This window comes from Podarcis cretensis, assembly GCF_951804945.1.
Source record: "Podarcis cretensis genome assembly, chromosome: 1".
Lineage (NCBI taxonomy): Eukaryota > Metazoa > Chordata > Lepidosauria > Squamata > Lacertidae > Podarcis > Podarcis cretensis.
Window position 1 is genome coordinate 31,050,692 of NC_137170.1, and position 16,212 is coordinate 31,066,903.

Sequence of the window (16,212 nt, forward strand, 5' to 3'; positions counted from 1 at the left end):
CTAAGGTTCCAAATAGTTTTATAAAGCTACAATGGGATCACACACAAAAAACCCCCAACTAGCGTGGCTCCTGACAACGCACGTCTCAGGTGTCAAAAGCCAGGGCAGAGGTGCCAGGAAAAGCCTTTCTGCGTCAATTCTCAGCAGAGAAATAGGCTCAACAGCTTCTCCATCCATTACTTTAGAAAAAGTGTTAAACCCTGTTGGTTCATCCAAGGCTGGATAAAGATGGTTGGGGGCCTTGCCCTGTCCCCCCGCAAAAGGTTACCCACCAACTCCAACGAAAGGAATGCATGAAACAGAAAACTCATATCGAATTAAAGTTTATTCATTTATTGTAACGTGTGAGTATACCGCAGCACACGTAGATGGAGAGGCAAAGCAGTGAGCTGGCAGACAGCAAGAGGGCTTCTTGGAGACACAGGCCCTGGTGCAATTGCATCATTATAGTCCAGCTTTGGTTGCATCAAGTGCTTCCAGGAAAACCTGCACTTCCAAGACTTGTGTTTTCACCACTTGGGACCTGGACGTTGACAGTCTAGGGGTCTGAAGTGTCGCACTTAGTCGTTCACGTCCAGTTCAAATTCAGGGTACAACTCCTTGGTGGTCACCCCTCGGATCACCGCCAGCCTGCCCAACAGCATCTGCCCGGCGTCTTTTATCTCATTGTATTCATGGAGCAGAGAAATGTGGGTTTCTAATTCCTCCGGGCTGTATCCTTCAGCTGTCAGCTGCGCTATTTCCTGATCCAGGGCGAGGTCTTTGCGTTTCAGCTCTTCTATCTCGCGCTGCAAGGCGTCCTCGTCACTGACGGGCTGACAGGCCGTCGGAGAGGAGGGGACGGGAGACTTGAACCTTGCACTGCAGGCTCTCGGGGTCCCCCCGGGCGTCCTCCTCGAGAAGGGTCTGGCCGAGGGCCTCCCCCTGACTCCTGGACTCTGCTCCCATCTCCTAGCCAAGGGGCTGCCATCTCCTGGTTTATCCAGCGCGCCTTGGAAAGTGCGGGAAGGAAAGGCTCCGAAGGAAGCCGCGTGCCCTTGCAAGGGAGAGGCAGGAGGAAGCGGCGGCGAGCTCAGAGGCAGGGCCTGCGCTTCACCTCGGCTTCAACTCGTAACCTCCCACCCGCGCAGCGCTCCGCTCCCTTCCGCCCCGCCCCGTTACTACAACTACGCTAGTTCCGATGGAATGACTCAGGGTAGGCAGAGCGGGAAGGGGCGGGAGAAGGAGCCGCCGCCGCGGTGCACCCTGGGAGGGTTTTCTCTCCTCTCGGCTGTGTGGGGTGGCTGGACCCAAGTTGCCTGCTTTGCCAGAGCTTAGCTTTGTTCCACGTCGAGGCGTCTCTCTCGTCCTCTTCGCCCACCCCCTCATCCACTTCTCTGTGTGGCTTACAACAGTCTAAAACCGCAGTGCCTTAAACTGCAGAGATGTAAAAGAAAAACAATTAAATGCACAATATTTCAAAATATACATAATGAAGGCAGAGTCTGCAGGGCTTTAGAAAAGTCCAGTCACACGGTTGTCCGAAGGCATTCTGCTGCCTGAGGAGGAACAGCGATTCCACACCCCAAAATTCGGGAAGGCTTAAATCTATTGTGCCGCCTGAGGTAGAAAATGCTGTAAGCGGCTCTCCCTCAATAATAACAATAATAATAAGGAACAAGAGCTAACAATTTGCTGTCATTTCATGATAATCCCAAATCAATTGCCTGAATACTCAGTGGTGGGGTTGACCCTGCTACATACCCCCCCCCCAAAAAAACCCAACCCAAACCTCCAGGAGAGAAGCGCTTGTTTTTTCAAGCTGTGCGTGATTTGGGTGCGCAAAGCACCAAGGGGCTAGGATTTGCCAGGAGCCCCTGCTGTGCGTACACACAGGCTGTGCATTATTTGCTGTCAAGTAAGGTTAGTGAAACCATCCTCATGAGACGGCTTCATAATACCTGAGGGACAAGCACTAGTGAAGTCATCTCCCTGCTAAATTGTTGTAGGCGAAGCCCCTGTCACTACCAATATGCAGAGAACAATTTTCTGATAAGAAGTGCAGTCCTGTGCATGTTTTCTCAAAAGTAAATCCCACTATATTCAGTGGAGTTTACTCCCAGAAATACGTGCTTAGAATTGCAGCCTCAGTAATTTACCCCTGTGCTCAAAACATTTAGAAGCACATTTTTAGTTCTTAACTGTCAGAAATATTAAACACGTGGTTCCAAAGCTTAGATCAGGGAAGGGGAAACTGTAGTCCTAAGTAAGCCTGGCACAGGTTACAGTTTGGCCCAAAGGCTGTTTCCCCAAAACCATGCCTCCCTGCCCCACATCTGACATCAGGTACTGAACTAGTAGGGCTGTGGCTGTCAATGCACAATCAAGAGCCTTAAACAGTAACATTAGGTGGGAGGTGGGCATTGAGGCATTTAATCCTCTCATCTAGTTGTAGTTTACCCTATTTTTGTGCATGATATAGAAAAGAATCCTATCCCGATTCTGCTGCCTGTAGTAACAATGATCTAACACTTCTGAGTGAAGGCTGAGAGTTGATCCTGTGCTCTCTTAACTCCACTGTAGCAGATGGTTTTTTATCAAGTGAAAGGGGAGCAGCTTGAAAATAGCGTAGTAGTCTGCATAGCACAAAAAGAAGAATGATCGTGTGTGGACTGGTACATCATTGTTGAATTAACAGAACAGAGAAATGACTGCCTCTGCAGCTGTGTGCATGGAAATAGGGGAAGGTAAGGTAGAACAGGTCATGTGATGATGATGATGATGATGATGATGATGATGATAATGATGATAATGTATGAAATGAGTGTAACCCCCCCCCAAATGTTATTTGGCACAAAGCTTTATTCAGCTATCCAGGGTTGAATAAGTTATCTTGAATGTAGTACTTGTGCAAATACAGAACTATCATCTGAGAGCATCCTTTGCAGTACCAGAGCTGTTCCTTGTGCCGTATATTCTTCCCACAACTAGTTGTCAATTCTGTATTGTGCCACATTTGTTGGGATCCCCAGGAATTGGGAAGAAGGGATATGTTTCAAATGATGAACCCTGGAATAAAGCTCTGCAAGTTTGAAGATATACGCCTCAAGGAACTCAGCGGAACCCAGTTTTAAGTAAGTGCACTTTGGATTGCGGCCCAAGTTACTAACCACTGCCGAGATGGAGCTCAGGGTTCATGTAATATGTCACAAAATGTTTACATGTATGCACAATTACATGTGTAGTAGGTTGAATGTTATTTCCTACACAAAAGGGTACATTTTCTATGAGTCTGTAAAACAGAAACAACATACAGCTTTAGAATTTCATGCATATAGAGTTGGGCTGTTATTTGGGGGAGAAAAACTGAATATAAACTGCTAGTTTCAATCTACTTTTCAGTCATTGGTTGGTGGTCTTTAACATTCTCCTGTTCACTTCAGAACTCTGCAGGACCAGGCAGCTCTTCCTTTTCATTTCCATTTGTTTTTAATATGCCTAGACCCCTAGGTAAATATGTCACAAAGACACAAGGAAGAGGTCAAAGTATTGAATATGTATGAAAATAAACAGACATCCCTTAACACCTTCTAGCCAGGAATAAGTCAAAACATTTGTTTTCAATATTTTCATGATTTATTCAGTACTGATAAGGCGCTGTCTGCTGTGCATACAAAAACCGCAGCTGCTTCTTTGAAGAACTTGCAGTGTGAATCTCAAGAGTTCAGTGACTCACTCTGGCTACCCTGGAGCAAGCGATGTTGGCACAACCTGACACTCCTAATATTTGGCAGGAACATTTTATAATGGGGTTCCAGCTGACAGGCAATTTAGTGAGATCAGTAGAATGCTTCTGCTGTTACATTGACACGAACCACCCAGAACTTCACCTCTGTTGCACTGAGGTATCAGAAAGCCTTTCCTGAGATACCAGATAAGAGCTGGAACTGGATGTCACTTCCCATGCCCTTATTTTCTTTTCCTTCTTTCATCCATAGACCTTAAAAGAACAATACTCAAGGTTTTTCAATTCTTTCCCAGTTTTTATGGCTGCATAAAAAAAGCAAACTGCACATGTTTTACAGGTTAGTACTTGAAACCCCTTTATTGAATAAGGCTTTATCATTTTGAAAGACTCCATCTTCTGTGTCCTTCATCTTTTGTGTGATGATGCACAATTCACTGTTAAGTCTAGACATGTGTAGGGGGCCAGTTAAAGAAGTGTAGATGCAGTGTGGTGCTGCACACTAATGTGCTCCATGTGCTCCTTGCAGTGGAGGATTTATTTCTGCATCCCATTCATTAAGCAAACAGAATCCTACAGAAGTACAAAATGTTCTACTGACCCAGATTTTTGTCATGTTCAGACAATCCAGGGCAAGGGCAGTGCCCGCTGTAAATGGATTTCCTACTTTTCAGTGTTCTTTTTAATGCTGGCTTTCTCTTTGGCCAACTTGCTAAAGCTTTCTCCTTCAATTTTCTTCAGTTGTGAAATGTGGATATCTCTGATTTCACCACAGGATTGGGGGGCTTAATTATATCTCTATGAAATTCGTTGAGTCATTGAAGGCTGTTTTTAATGCTGTTGCCAAAATTGAAAGCAATATATTTTTGGTATGGAGCAAAGCCCTTTTTTATTTTTTATTTTTTTACCTCACACCAATTATGGTTAACTTCTTTAGCTTAGGTGGGTGAATCCTCTCAGGAGTTAACCTTCCACACAGTAATGGGGGTCTTTATAGGGCGTGTGCAACTTCCTAGGCTGAAAGAATCAGCAGTTCCCTTTGGACAGAACAATCTAAAGAAAGCCTTGGCAGCCTCCATTTTTGTACTGAGAGGGGCACCTGCTGGTTTATGTGATAGGAATATGACCATAAAGCTGCTAATCTTCCCAAGGTTTATTAACATGATCAGTTAACCTGGGTCAATGGCCTTGTAATTTCTGATTTGTTTACATATTCAATGGGTGGATTAGAGGCTGAAATGAATAGAAAGAGAGGAAAGGAACCTCAGTAAAACTAGAGTCTCTTGATTAACTCCTCTTTCATTACTGGCCAAGGAATGTAAAAAAAAGTGTTTTTGTCTCTAGTAAGCATATGTGGGGGCACAGAGTTTCCTGAAAATCCATGTGGATGGAAGCTGTAGTCTCAGAGAAATCTGAGAAACAAATGTCAAATGTGGGGGTTTTCTGACATTACTACTTTCTCTTTCTCACACACACAGCTTGAAATTTGCACTCAGTGCTGACTTTAGTTGAATATATACTTTATTCCTTCCTTCCTTCCTTCCTTCCTTCCTTCCTTCCTTCCTTCCTTCCTTCATTCCAGTCCTTCTGCCTGAAGGAGCCCACTATTGAAAAGGTCCTTTCCACTGATCATATTGGGATGGTCATTTCTGACAATAGTAAATCACCTGTTTAAGGAATGCAGTTCCCTACCCCTCTAAAGAACAGTGACTCTTTAACAGTGCTTCAAATATGGACCTTATTTTCAAATCTAGCCATGGTAATGATGTGAACATTCCCAGAAGATGCTGAAAGAGAAGTACCACTCATCATGAGAATCATCTATGGAGATTCTATTTGTGTGGGCCATTCATAGTCCTGCAAAATGTAGTTTTGTTTTTGTTTTTGCTGGCTCTGAGTTTTCTACAGGGACATGGATTGCCAAAGCTGAACTTTTATTGCATTCCATTTTCTGGACTGGGCTTTAGCTTTTATGCAAACTTGGCTGCTCCTTTGCAGGCCCCCTTCTCCTGTGGGATCATATGGGCAACATTGACTATTTTCAAGTAGTGATGTAGGTGTTCTGTGCCTCAGGAGAAGCTAGGGGTTATTTATTTTGATTTCTGGCAAGGTCATTATTTACTATTTTTATTATCTTTTTAGATACTGTGTTGCCAAAGCCTATGCATAAAGCCCTATGGCAAAGAATAGCAAATGAATGGAAATACATTAAATTAGTTCTAAAAGCCCATTTATAAGGAGCAATACTAAGAGCCTGGATGGAAAGTTCCAGTGTGTGTGTATATATGTGTGTGTCTTAGGCAAGATGCCCTTAGTAAGGATGGGGAAGAAATTTGTTTCAGTTAACCAAATTCACACTTCCCAGAACAATATGTGAACTGAAACACAGACATCCTTCTAAATTAGCATTTCTATGAAGTTTAAATCCCAGTTCTCTAGGCAAATATACTGTACAAAAATGCATATACTGGGTAAAAGTCTGCATATAAATACAGGCAACTATCAAGTTGTGCACATTTGATGCACGCACAATGCTTGAGGACTAAAAAAAAAATAAAATTTACAAACTGATGTGGAAAATGTGGAGAACTGAAGAATGGAAAAATGAGAAACTGAAAGCAATCAAAACTGACAGATTTGCTCAGTTGATCCCTCCTCCCTCTAGATCTCTGGGCCCAGTCCCTGCATCAGCACTCATTTTTCCAGACAGTATAGCAGAAGCTCACATTGTTAATGCACACTTTTTATCTGTTATAGTCAGCAGTACTTGAATTCTGAGGAGAAAATTAGGGAGGTCTTCAGTGAAACCAACATGCCCAACTCCAAATTTAGCAGAATCACCACCCACTTCCAGCCTCCTGAAAACAATACCTAAGTGTACTGTGACAAAAGGCAATGGGTCTAACTCCCAGTGATTTTGAGCACAGAGGGCTCAGTTTGAGAGTGTCAGCCCAGCCCCTTCATATCAGCAAAGGCAAGCCCTCCTTCCCTTTGTGAAAGGTCATGGTGTTAAATGTTGAAAATGTAAATCATCCCGAAACTGCTGCTCCTGTAGTTGATGTTCCTGTCTGTACTTGTCAGTTGGAGAAACCTGACCTATTTTTGAAAAGATTTCAGAGTGACATTAGGCTGTGTCAGAGAGTGGAGACTGAGTGAGGAGGGAAGTAATTTATTTCAATAAGAGGCAAAAATTTCAGTGGCTCCAAATTATTGTCACTAGTTTAAGTCCACAAAAAAAAGAATGAAGCGTTTTCAGAGCAGCTGGCTATCGGTAGGTGCAGTGATACCACTAGGGCCAGATGAATAGGTGCAGGTCTGGGGTTCCACAAGGCACCCACCCTGTGGGGTGAAACAGGATGAGACTGCCCCTTACCTTAAACATGTGAGATAGCCAAGGGTTGCTGTGTGTCTCAAATCAGTTAAAAGCAGAGGAGCAAACCAGGCAGGGTTTTCATTCCCTTTTTCTGGCCGGATGGCAATCCTGTATATGCCCCAGATTCTGAACTAGGTAGTGTCTGCCCTGTTTGGTGAAATCATAGCAATGCAGACTTTAAGACTCCATGGTCCTCGGTAATAAGCCTATTATTAAATGAAAGTTTAGAGGTATGAATGAATCAGTTATATAAATGGCACCTTGCTGAAGTGTGACTAAATAATGGATGGCGTAGACAGGGCAAGCCAGAATTGTTCAGAGCTGCTTTTGCAAGGCAAGCCACATTTGGGTATGACGCCATATTGACAAATACAGTGAGGTTTTAACATGGCGGTTGCTTGTGCTCAGATATCCCACCCACAATCTGAAGTCATTTATTTCCCATGATTCTACACAGTAGCACAGCAGTTTCCTGAGAACTGCTGATTAATCAGAGAACAGAGCCACTCTGTCCTACTGCCGGCTCCTGTCCCCCGCCCCCTTCTCCTCCTCTGAAACACAAACTAGACATGATGCAGGAAGTTTGTGAACAGGATATGCTGTTTTAAACAAAGCAAAAACAAAAAGCGACCCCCTAATTATTAGCAGTCATGCGGGGAGGGAGATTTGCTTCGGATCTATAGTGCTTTCTCTCCCAACAACAACCAGCAGTGTTGGTATATGTATATGTCATTTCAGTTGGGATGGTGAACTGATTGTGAAACGGATTAAGCCGCCTTCCCTGCAATGTTTATTTGTGAAATCAGGTGTTAGCTCATAAAGTAGCTCCTAGGTCTTAGCTCATGACATTGATCTTCATGACATTGATCCTTCCAGCTGTTTGGTCATACAAGTTGGGCAGCAGATTTCATGTTTCAAGTTGCTCAAACCTTTTCTTTTGCTAATTGCCCAAGTCCTCTGATGTGGCAGGAGCAGTGGATTCTCTCTTGGATGAAGGTGGCTGGGTGGAACATCTGAAAAGAAGTGTTGTAGAGGGTCGCACTTCTGTCCTAAAGCTATGTGTCATTACCATGGTACCTCAGGTTACATACGCTTCAGGTTACATACGCTTCAGGTTACAGACTACGCTAACCCAGAAATAGTGCTTCAGGTTAAGAACTTTGCTTCAGGATGAGAACAGAAATTGTGCTCCGGCAGCGCAGCAGCAGCAGGAGGCCCCATTAACTTAAGTGGTGCTTCAGGTTAAGAACACTTTCAGGTTAAGTACGGACCTCTGGAACGAATTAAGTACTTAACCTGAGGTACCACTGTAGTCCATTCTCCATTGCTTTAAAAGCCCACCCAACCCCCAGCCTCCTAAAGACTCTGTTGCTTGCCCATTTTTCAGCAGTGTACCATTTCCCCTTCAGCTGCAGTTAGGGATGAGTCATAGTTCATTGCTTGCTATTTGAATTGCAGCACCATCTCAGTGCTTCGTATCTCCCGTTCAAATGTTCTTAAGTAAAAGTTTTGGGGAAAGGTTTATTTTAACCTAGAAGGGCCATGTCAGTGAGAGTAGACTGGGCTAGATGAACCAGTCTGCTCAGTATCAGGGAGGCCTATGAGTTCATGTGTCCTTGATCTGAAGACAGATTACAGACTGACAACAACCCATTTTTAGCCTATATGTTATGGTAAATGTCAGAAATGTTTGTTATTGCAAAGCAGCTATTTTGGACATTTACAAACTAGTCATGATAAATATTCTTTGGTGGTATGAAGGAAACAAAAATGAATTGTTGTGATTTACTGTGGGAACTTGCTTGAGTTTCAGTTTCTAGCTAAATGCTAGAATTTATTTTATTTATATTATTACATTCCAATTTGATGTTCCATATAAGAGATATCCCACTAAGTAACACTTAAGTCAATGAAATCTTAAGTATTTATGCCCATTTATTTCAATGAGTCTACTCTGAGTATGACTTAGTTGGCTTTCACTCACTGACAGATTGGTAAAGGTGTTGGTTTTTTTAAGGCCTGCTGGACTTTTTTTCATAGCCTGCTTCCACACTCAAAAGAAGAAAAAGACAAACCACCATGTCAGTTACAAGCCAATCAAGCCACTCTTGTATAACTAAAGAAACGGAACACCCTAGAATCACAAACCGCTTTTAAAAATCAAGGGTTTGTCTCACTTTCTGAGGGAAAATTTGCAGCAGAAGTGTCTAAACTGTAGTGCCTCTCATGTTACATTTTCTCTCTGAATGCAGAAATCTACACGCAAAATATCAAAGTACATACATACAACAATTATTTTCCCCTTTAAAATACATGGAATTTTTTTGGAACTTGTGTGTGTGTGTGTGTGTGTGTGTGTTCAATCCTTAAATTAGTTCATTCATTTCCTAGTTTATTTTAAAAGGGAAACTGTCAATTTACCCCACAGACCCCATTTTGCACTGATGTTTTCTGCCTGAATTCATAATGTAGCCTAAGATGCTCTCTAAGAAATAAAAGGCATGTTGACAACCCAGTCCTATGACTCACAGTGGATGCGTGTTAAGTGTTTTTCGAAGAGGAAGTGGCAACGGTTGCGACATCGCAAAGCGCCACATCACTCTGACACTGCAGGAGGATTTGCTGATGAAAAAGTCATCTGATAATAACACATTTTGTTCCATGCAGGCGGGATAGTACTGAGAGTGAAACACTCCTCCCCTTCAAGCGATTTTATTCAGGATAAAGGAGGCTTTGTTCAGAGGGATGCCCTTCTAGCCGCCCATATACCATACTGGAAACATGCTAATGAGAACACATGTCAAACAGAAGGGGAAACATTTCAAGCCTTGTGCCAATTCACTATTGACTTAGTGTTTTCATTCACTCCAGTTCCCTGACTCAGATATAGGACGTTATTTAGCAATGCATCCCTCCCTCCCCCCAGCTCCCCGCCCCCCATGAAGGTTTTCCCCAGAGTGCCTCCTGTCCCATCCATGATTGACAACTGCAAGGCCCACACTATTTCTGTACCAATGATAACCGAGCCGGTTGTCAAGGAAATAATTATTTCTTGATTGCCTCCATTCCCACTGAATTGAATACAGAATGCAGTTTTTCTGCCATAATGAAGGAACGGGGGGTGGGGTGGGGAGCATTTAAAACGTAGAACGCTTTATTCCAGCTTCAAAATAATTGGCTAAAATGTTTACAGTTGAAGCAGTATGTGCAAAAGTGAACATAATGGATATTGGTTAATGAGTTTACCTCTTCCATACACAGGCATTGATTTTCTGTCATTTTGTATGTGTGTGTGGAATCCATTCAGTGAAAGTATTCCACTATAAAATACAGCCTCCATTTGCTTCGTGTTTTTATTGTTACTGAGATTTGTGATGGCACAACAATCTCTCATGTGTAACAGTTGGACCCTTATTACAGTGGAATTGTATACGAATATTGGAAAACATCAAAGAGCGATAATGTTCAGGATTAGTGAACTGATTCAGTGGGTGTTCTTCTGCAAAATGTACTTTTTATTTTTTATTTTTTAAAAAGAAGGTATTTGTAATGAAAAGGTGGCCTGCGACAATGAAAGATGAAAAATATTTGTTCAGACTAATAATTGGAGGATTTGCAACTATTTAATGAGACCCAAACATCTTTCATGAGCTGCAAAAGTGTGGGAAACAGGAAGCGGAATACTAACTGGTAAAAAAACCATGAAATGAGGTGAAGTCTGACTAACTCATTGAACTATTTTCAGTGGCAGATCACACAAAAGTGTGCTGGACTGGACATATTTAAAAGCCTGCCAGGTTACTACGAGGGGCATGATGAATTCACAGTTGGCAGCACTGACCCTACCATTAAGCAGAGGGAGGCAGCTGCCTCAGGCAGCAGATTTTTGGGTGTCATGAACAGGCAGCAAATTGATAGATGTTTAATTGCTTGTAATTATAATTAATTATTATATTTTTACTGCCAGGGAGTGGAAGAGGTGCTTTCAGGATTTTCTGCCTCTATTGCCAAAATAACTTGACTGCCCTTGGGTTCTGCTGCACATTGCACATTTTTACTTAGGGATGGAGGGCAAGATTTCTGCTCTAACTCGGGAACAAAATGTATTGGGCTGGCCCTGATACAAATGTCATTGTGATTTCTCATGAGGAAGCATATTTGATGCAGGAATATCACTCAATTGTGTATCTATCTAAAAAAAAAATACATCCTCCCCCCCCCCCTACACACAACTAATATTTCCATTGTACTAATGGAACATGTTTGGAATAGGTTTCCATAAGTGTTGTTTAAATGGTACCCATTCTTTCGCTGGGGATTAGCGTAAATTGGCTTTCCTGTGATCACACCATTTTGTGATTTTGTTTTTAACTTTTAGAAAGCAGCTGCCTATTCTCCTGCTGTAACAGCTGGGTGGGGGAAATTCATATGACTCTTTAGACTAGAGACAAGTGCTACACTATCTTTCTAACTGTTGGAGGGTCCTGCCATTTTGGTGATGTTATTCTACTGCCTTTTGAAAAGTTATTTGTTTTATGCTCCTCCACTCCAAACTTCCTCCCCACACTGTGTGTGTGAGGGGGGGGGGAATGGGAGAGAAAGAAAGAACGAACGAACGAACGAAGAAAGCTTATGCACATCTACACTTCAATGCTACCTCTTCTGTATGACAGGATACAATAGAATCATAGAATCTTATAGTTGGAACGGACCCTAAGGGTCATCTAGTCCAACCCCATGCAATAAAGGAATCTCAGGTAGAGGATCCATGACAGATGACCATCCAACCTCTGTTTAAAAACCTCTAAGGAAGGAGAGTCCACCACCTCTCATGGGAGTCTGTTCCACTGCCGAACAGCTCTTACTGTCAGAAGGTTTTTCCGAATGTTTAGCCAGAATCTCCTTTCTTGCAACTTGAAGCCATTGGTTCAAATCTTACCCTCCAGAGCAGGAGAAAACAAGCATTCTCCCTCCTCCATGTGACATCTTTAAGTTATTTGAAGATGGCCATCATATCTTCTCTCAGTCTCCTCCTTTCCAGGCTAAACATACCCAGCTCCTTCAAGCACTCCTCATAAGGCTTAGTTTCCACACCCTTGATCATCTTGGTTTCCCTCCTCTGCACACGTTCCAGCTTGTCAACATCTTTCTTAAATTGGACACGGTATTCCAAGTCTGGTCTTACTAAGGCAGAATATAGAATGATACTATTACATCCCTTGATCTGGACACTATACTTCTGTTGATGCAGCCTAGAATAGCGTTAGCTTTTTTTTGCTGCTGCATCACACCGTTGACTCATGTTAATCTTGCTGACTTATGTCATGGGTAGGCAAACTAACACCTGGGGGCCAGATCCGGCTCAATTGCTTTCTAAATCCGGCCCGCAGATGGTCCGGGAATCAGCGTGTTTTTACATGAGTAGACTGTTTAAAATGTATTTAAACATTTATACATTTAAAATGTATCTCTGAGTTATTTGTGGGGCCTGCCTGGTGTTTTTACATGAGTATAATGTGTGCTTTTATTTAAAATGCATCTCTGGGTTATTTGTGGGGCATAGAAATTCGTTCATTTTTTCCCCAAAATATAGTCCGGCCCCCCACAAGGTCTGAGGGACAGTGGACGGGCCCCTGCTGAAAAAGTTTGCCGACTCCTGACTTATGTTAAGAACAGGGCTGCAGAGAATGAATGGGGAAGCAACTGGAGATGGTGAAAGACTGAGTGTTCCCCGGTAAGGTTGTGCATGTTCCTGCATCGTGGCCACGGCTGTCTGACTTTTGATGAGAAAGGAAGCAGGCTCATACTGGAAAGCTTAGACTGCACCTTCCGCATTGGAAATAGTGGTAAAGAATGATGTAGCAACCATCTTCTATAGCATACAGTCTTGATCAATGCAGTTGTTTCCTGTGAGCATATAAAGAACGTTTCTGTAGATTCCTGGCCCTTTAAGAGAACACACAGCATCCCTGAGACTGGAATGCATAGAATGTTTCAGTCTTAGGAGAGCACAGGTGTATTAACACTAGCCAGCATTCTATAGTGAGGGAGTGACAGCCAGTTTGGTGCAGTGGTCATCGTGCTGGTCTAGGACTTGGGAGACCCAGGTTCAAATTGCCACTCAGCCATGATTTTCACGGGTGAGCTAACCATGCCTTCAAAAATATCCCCTGCTGTCTAGATTCACAAACATATTAAGTGTCGCTGTGTAAATTAATAATGGGTATATGTGTTTTAAAGGACGCGGGTGGTGCTGTGGGTTAAACCACAGAGCCTAGGACTTGCTGATCAGAAGGTCGGCGGTTCAAATCCTTGCGACGGGGTGAGCTCCCGTTGCTCGGTCCCTGCTCCTGCCAACCTAGCAGTTCGAAAGTACATCAAAGTGCAAGTAGATAAATAGGTACCGCTCCAGCGGGAAGCTAAACAGCGTTTCCGTGCGCTGCTCTGGTTTGCCAGAAGCAGCTTAGTCATGCTGGCCACATGACCCGGAAGCTGTACGCCAGCTCCCTCGGCCAGTAAAGCGAGATGCGCGCCGCAACCCCAGAGTCGGGCACGACTGGACCTAATGGTCAGAGGTCGCTTTATCTTTATATGTAATTTATTTATTTATTTATTTATTCAATTTCTATACCGCTTAATTTTTTTAATAAAAACCTCAAAGCGGTGTACAGTATATTAAATCAATAAAACAATAAAACAATAGCCGGGCGATGTTCCTCCAGCCCCATGAGGAGCTTCTTCAGTGGGGCTGGTGAGTGTGGGCCCTGCCCTCTAGGCCAGGTGGAAAGGGCCTTGCAGGGAGTGGCCTTCACTCCTCACAGCCCTAAGTACTTGATGAATGGGTATATCTATGCATAGGGGTGTGTGTGTGTGTGTGTGTGTGTGTGTGTGTGTGTGTGTATACACTATCTCTCAACTTGACCTACCTCGCAGAGTTGTTGTGAGGCTCAAATGGTGTACATTGAAAGAGTCTGAGTTATGTACACCGCTCTGAGCTCCTTCAAAAAAAAGCAGGATTTTAAAAAACGAAAAACTATAATATAAATATTATTGAAAATTTTCTAGACATCAGAGCTTCATGTGTACAAACATTAATAGACTCACCAGATATGAACAGTGACAATCTCATCTCCTGTAGCATTCACAAGGTTTCACATTTGCAATTTCATACACACCCATTCATCAAGTCTTTCTTTACTCAGAGGCACATAACATGTGTTCAGTAATCTAGACAGCGGAGGATATTTTCGAAGACAGGGTAAGATGACTATAAACACACCCACTGATTAAAAGAAGCCAAGAAAATCTCAGTAGGAAATGAATTTGATCATTAATGTGGAACAATTTTCATTGATGAAGAAAAAGAAAAAAAGAAAGAGCGAGGGACATAAGCGGGTGGATAATTTAAGTCTTGGGTGATTAACAAAGGAACAGAGAAAGGAAACAGCCTTAAAAGAACTCTGCGGAGATATAGATGTGGATGAGACAGTTAATGTTTGCCTCTGGAGGATTATACTGTATCAAGGACTGTAAATGGAAGTATTTTAAGATTTATATTTGTGTAGCTGAAAGGAAATTTTAGGTCAGAGGATTTGGACTTGTGTATAAAGTCTTGGCAAGAAAGGATAAATTTGTGTGAATAAGATGACATGAATAATATAGGACCATGTGGAAGAAATATGTATGTGAGTGGTACTGAGGAGATCGCTTTGTGGTTCTGTATGAGCCTGAATGCTGTCTGAGTGGGAGAGAAAGAAATGCCTTTGTTTCTAGACTCCTTGGTTCACTGAAAATAGCTCCTGGAAATGCCATTTCAGATTAGAGAGAGATGGCTGGAGAAGGGGAGATTTCATTACCTTCCTCTTTTATGTGATGTTTTCGAGATGGTAATGTAAGAGGAGAGTTATAAATAGATCCAATCACAGCTGCAGCATTCTAGAGTGCATGTTAATACCAGAGATATTTGGGGTGTTTCACTGTGTGCAGTAAAACCAAATGAGAAATGATGGCTGCCAAACAGCAGCAGAGACCACCTGACTTTCTTGATTTACCAGGCTGGAGTGTGAGGGCAATAGGAACAGAACAGGAACAGAAATCTATAAACTGCTGCATTTTCCAATGTCATCATTTAATTTTTTTAAAATGAGAAGCTTTGAAGGAAAAATGAATTTTGCTGTTTTGAACGTGAAATGTTTGAACTGAAAATTCAGAATATGAATAATATAAATTTGTTGCAATTTCCAGAGTCTTTGGTATAAAAAACAAGAAGTCTGGTAGCACCTTAATATCTCTCTCTCTCTCTCTCTCTCTCTCTCTCTCTCTCTCTCTCTCTCTCTCTCTCACACACACACACACACACACACACAGTGATGCTGTAATAAAAGTCCTTATCCTTTAAGAGCCATTTAGCACAATTCATTTAGGATTGTAGGATTTTATATTGTTTTAATTTTGGTAGCCTTCAGATATGAAATCTCATAAACTATAAGATGCCAAATAGCAAATACTAATTACTCTTCTTTATTTATCAAATGCTGTAAATATCACTGCATAACTTGCAAATGCTATGATTAAAAATGCTATTGCATGGCAAGTATAAAATAAAATAAATTTAGATACACCACTGGTTTGAAAAATCTTTTCCTGGGGAATCCTGGTTTCTTTAGCGTCAAATTACACCATCCTACATACGAATAGGAAAGTATGGATCTTTATGTATCCATAATAGGAGATATCAGCCAAGGGATATAACAGCAGGTGTGGTGAAACTCCAAGCTTTGCAGTACAAAGAGAGAGAGAAAAACTTTTAGAAAAAACTCTAAGGGGAGGGCAGAAAAACAGCCTAATTATAGCTGAACATATTCAGTGGGCATGAATGCCCAACTGCTGATGGGAAGGGGCAAATAAACCAGAACACTGGACCAGAAAGTATGGTGGAGAAGAACATGACAGAGTGCAGAATACCTGGAACTGTGAACAGAAGCACTCCAGACTGCAGCATTGTGTTGCAGGTTCCAGTTGTGTTGCTTTACATGTGTCTGAATGCCGTTATTACTTTACTTTCATTATTATTAATAATTAAAAGTAGCTGCAGTGTCGTTGTCCCATCCATATC

The 16,212-nt window shown here is 42.3% G+C and overlaps 1 protein-coding gene across 3 annotated transcripts in view; it reads left to right on the forward strand.

Annotated features, from left to right (window-relative positions):
• Window positions 1-3,000: 3,000 nt before the first annotated feature.
• The window catches only part of LOC307214263 (uncharacterized protein), a gene marked incomplete at its 5' end in the record, with an annotated part of 110,036 nt that continues 96,824 nt past the window's right edge, over window positions 3,001-16,212 (forward strand). For all 3 annotated transcript variants that reach the window (XR_013837869.1, XR_013837870.1, XR_013837871.1), the window contains one exon: window positions 3,001-3,113. The remainder of the gene's footprint in view (window positions 3,114-16,212) is intronic.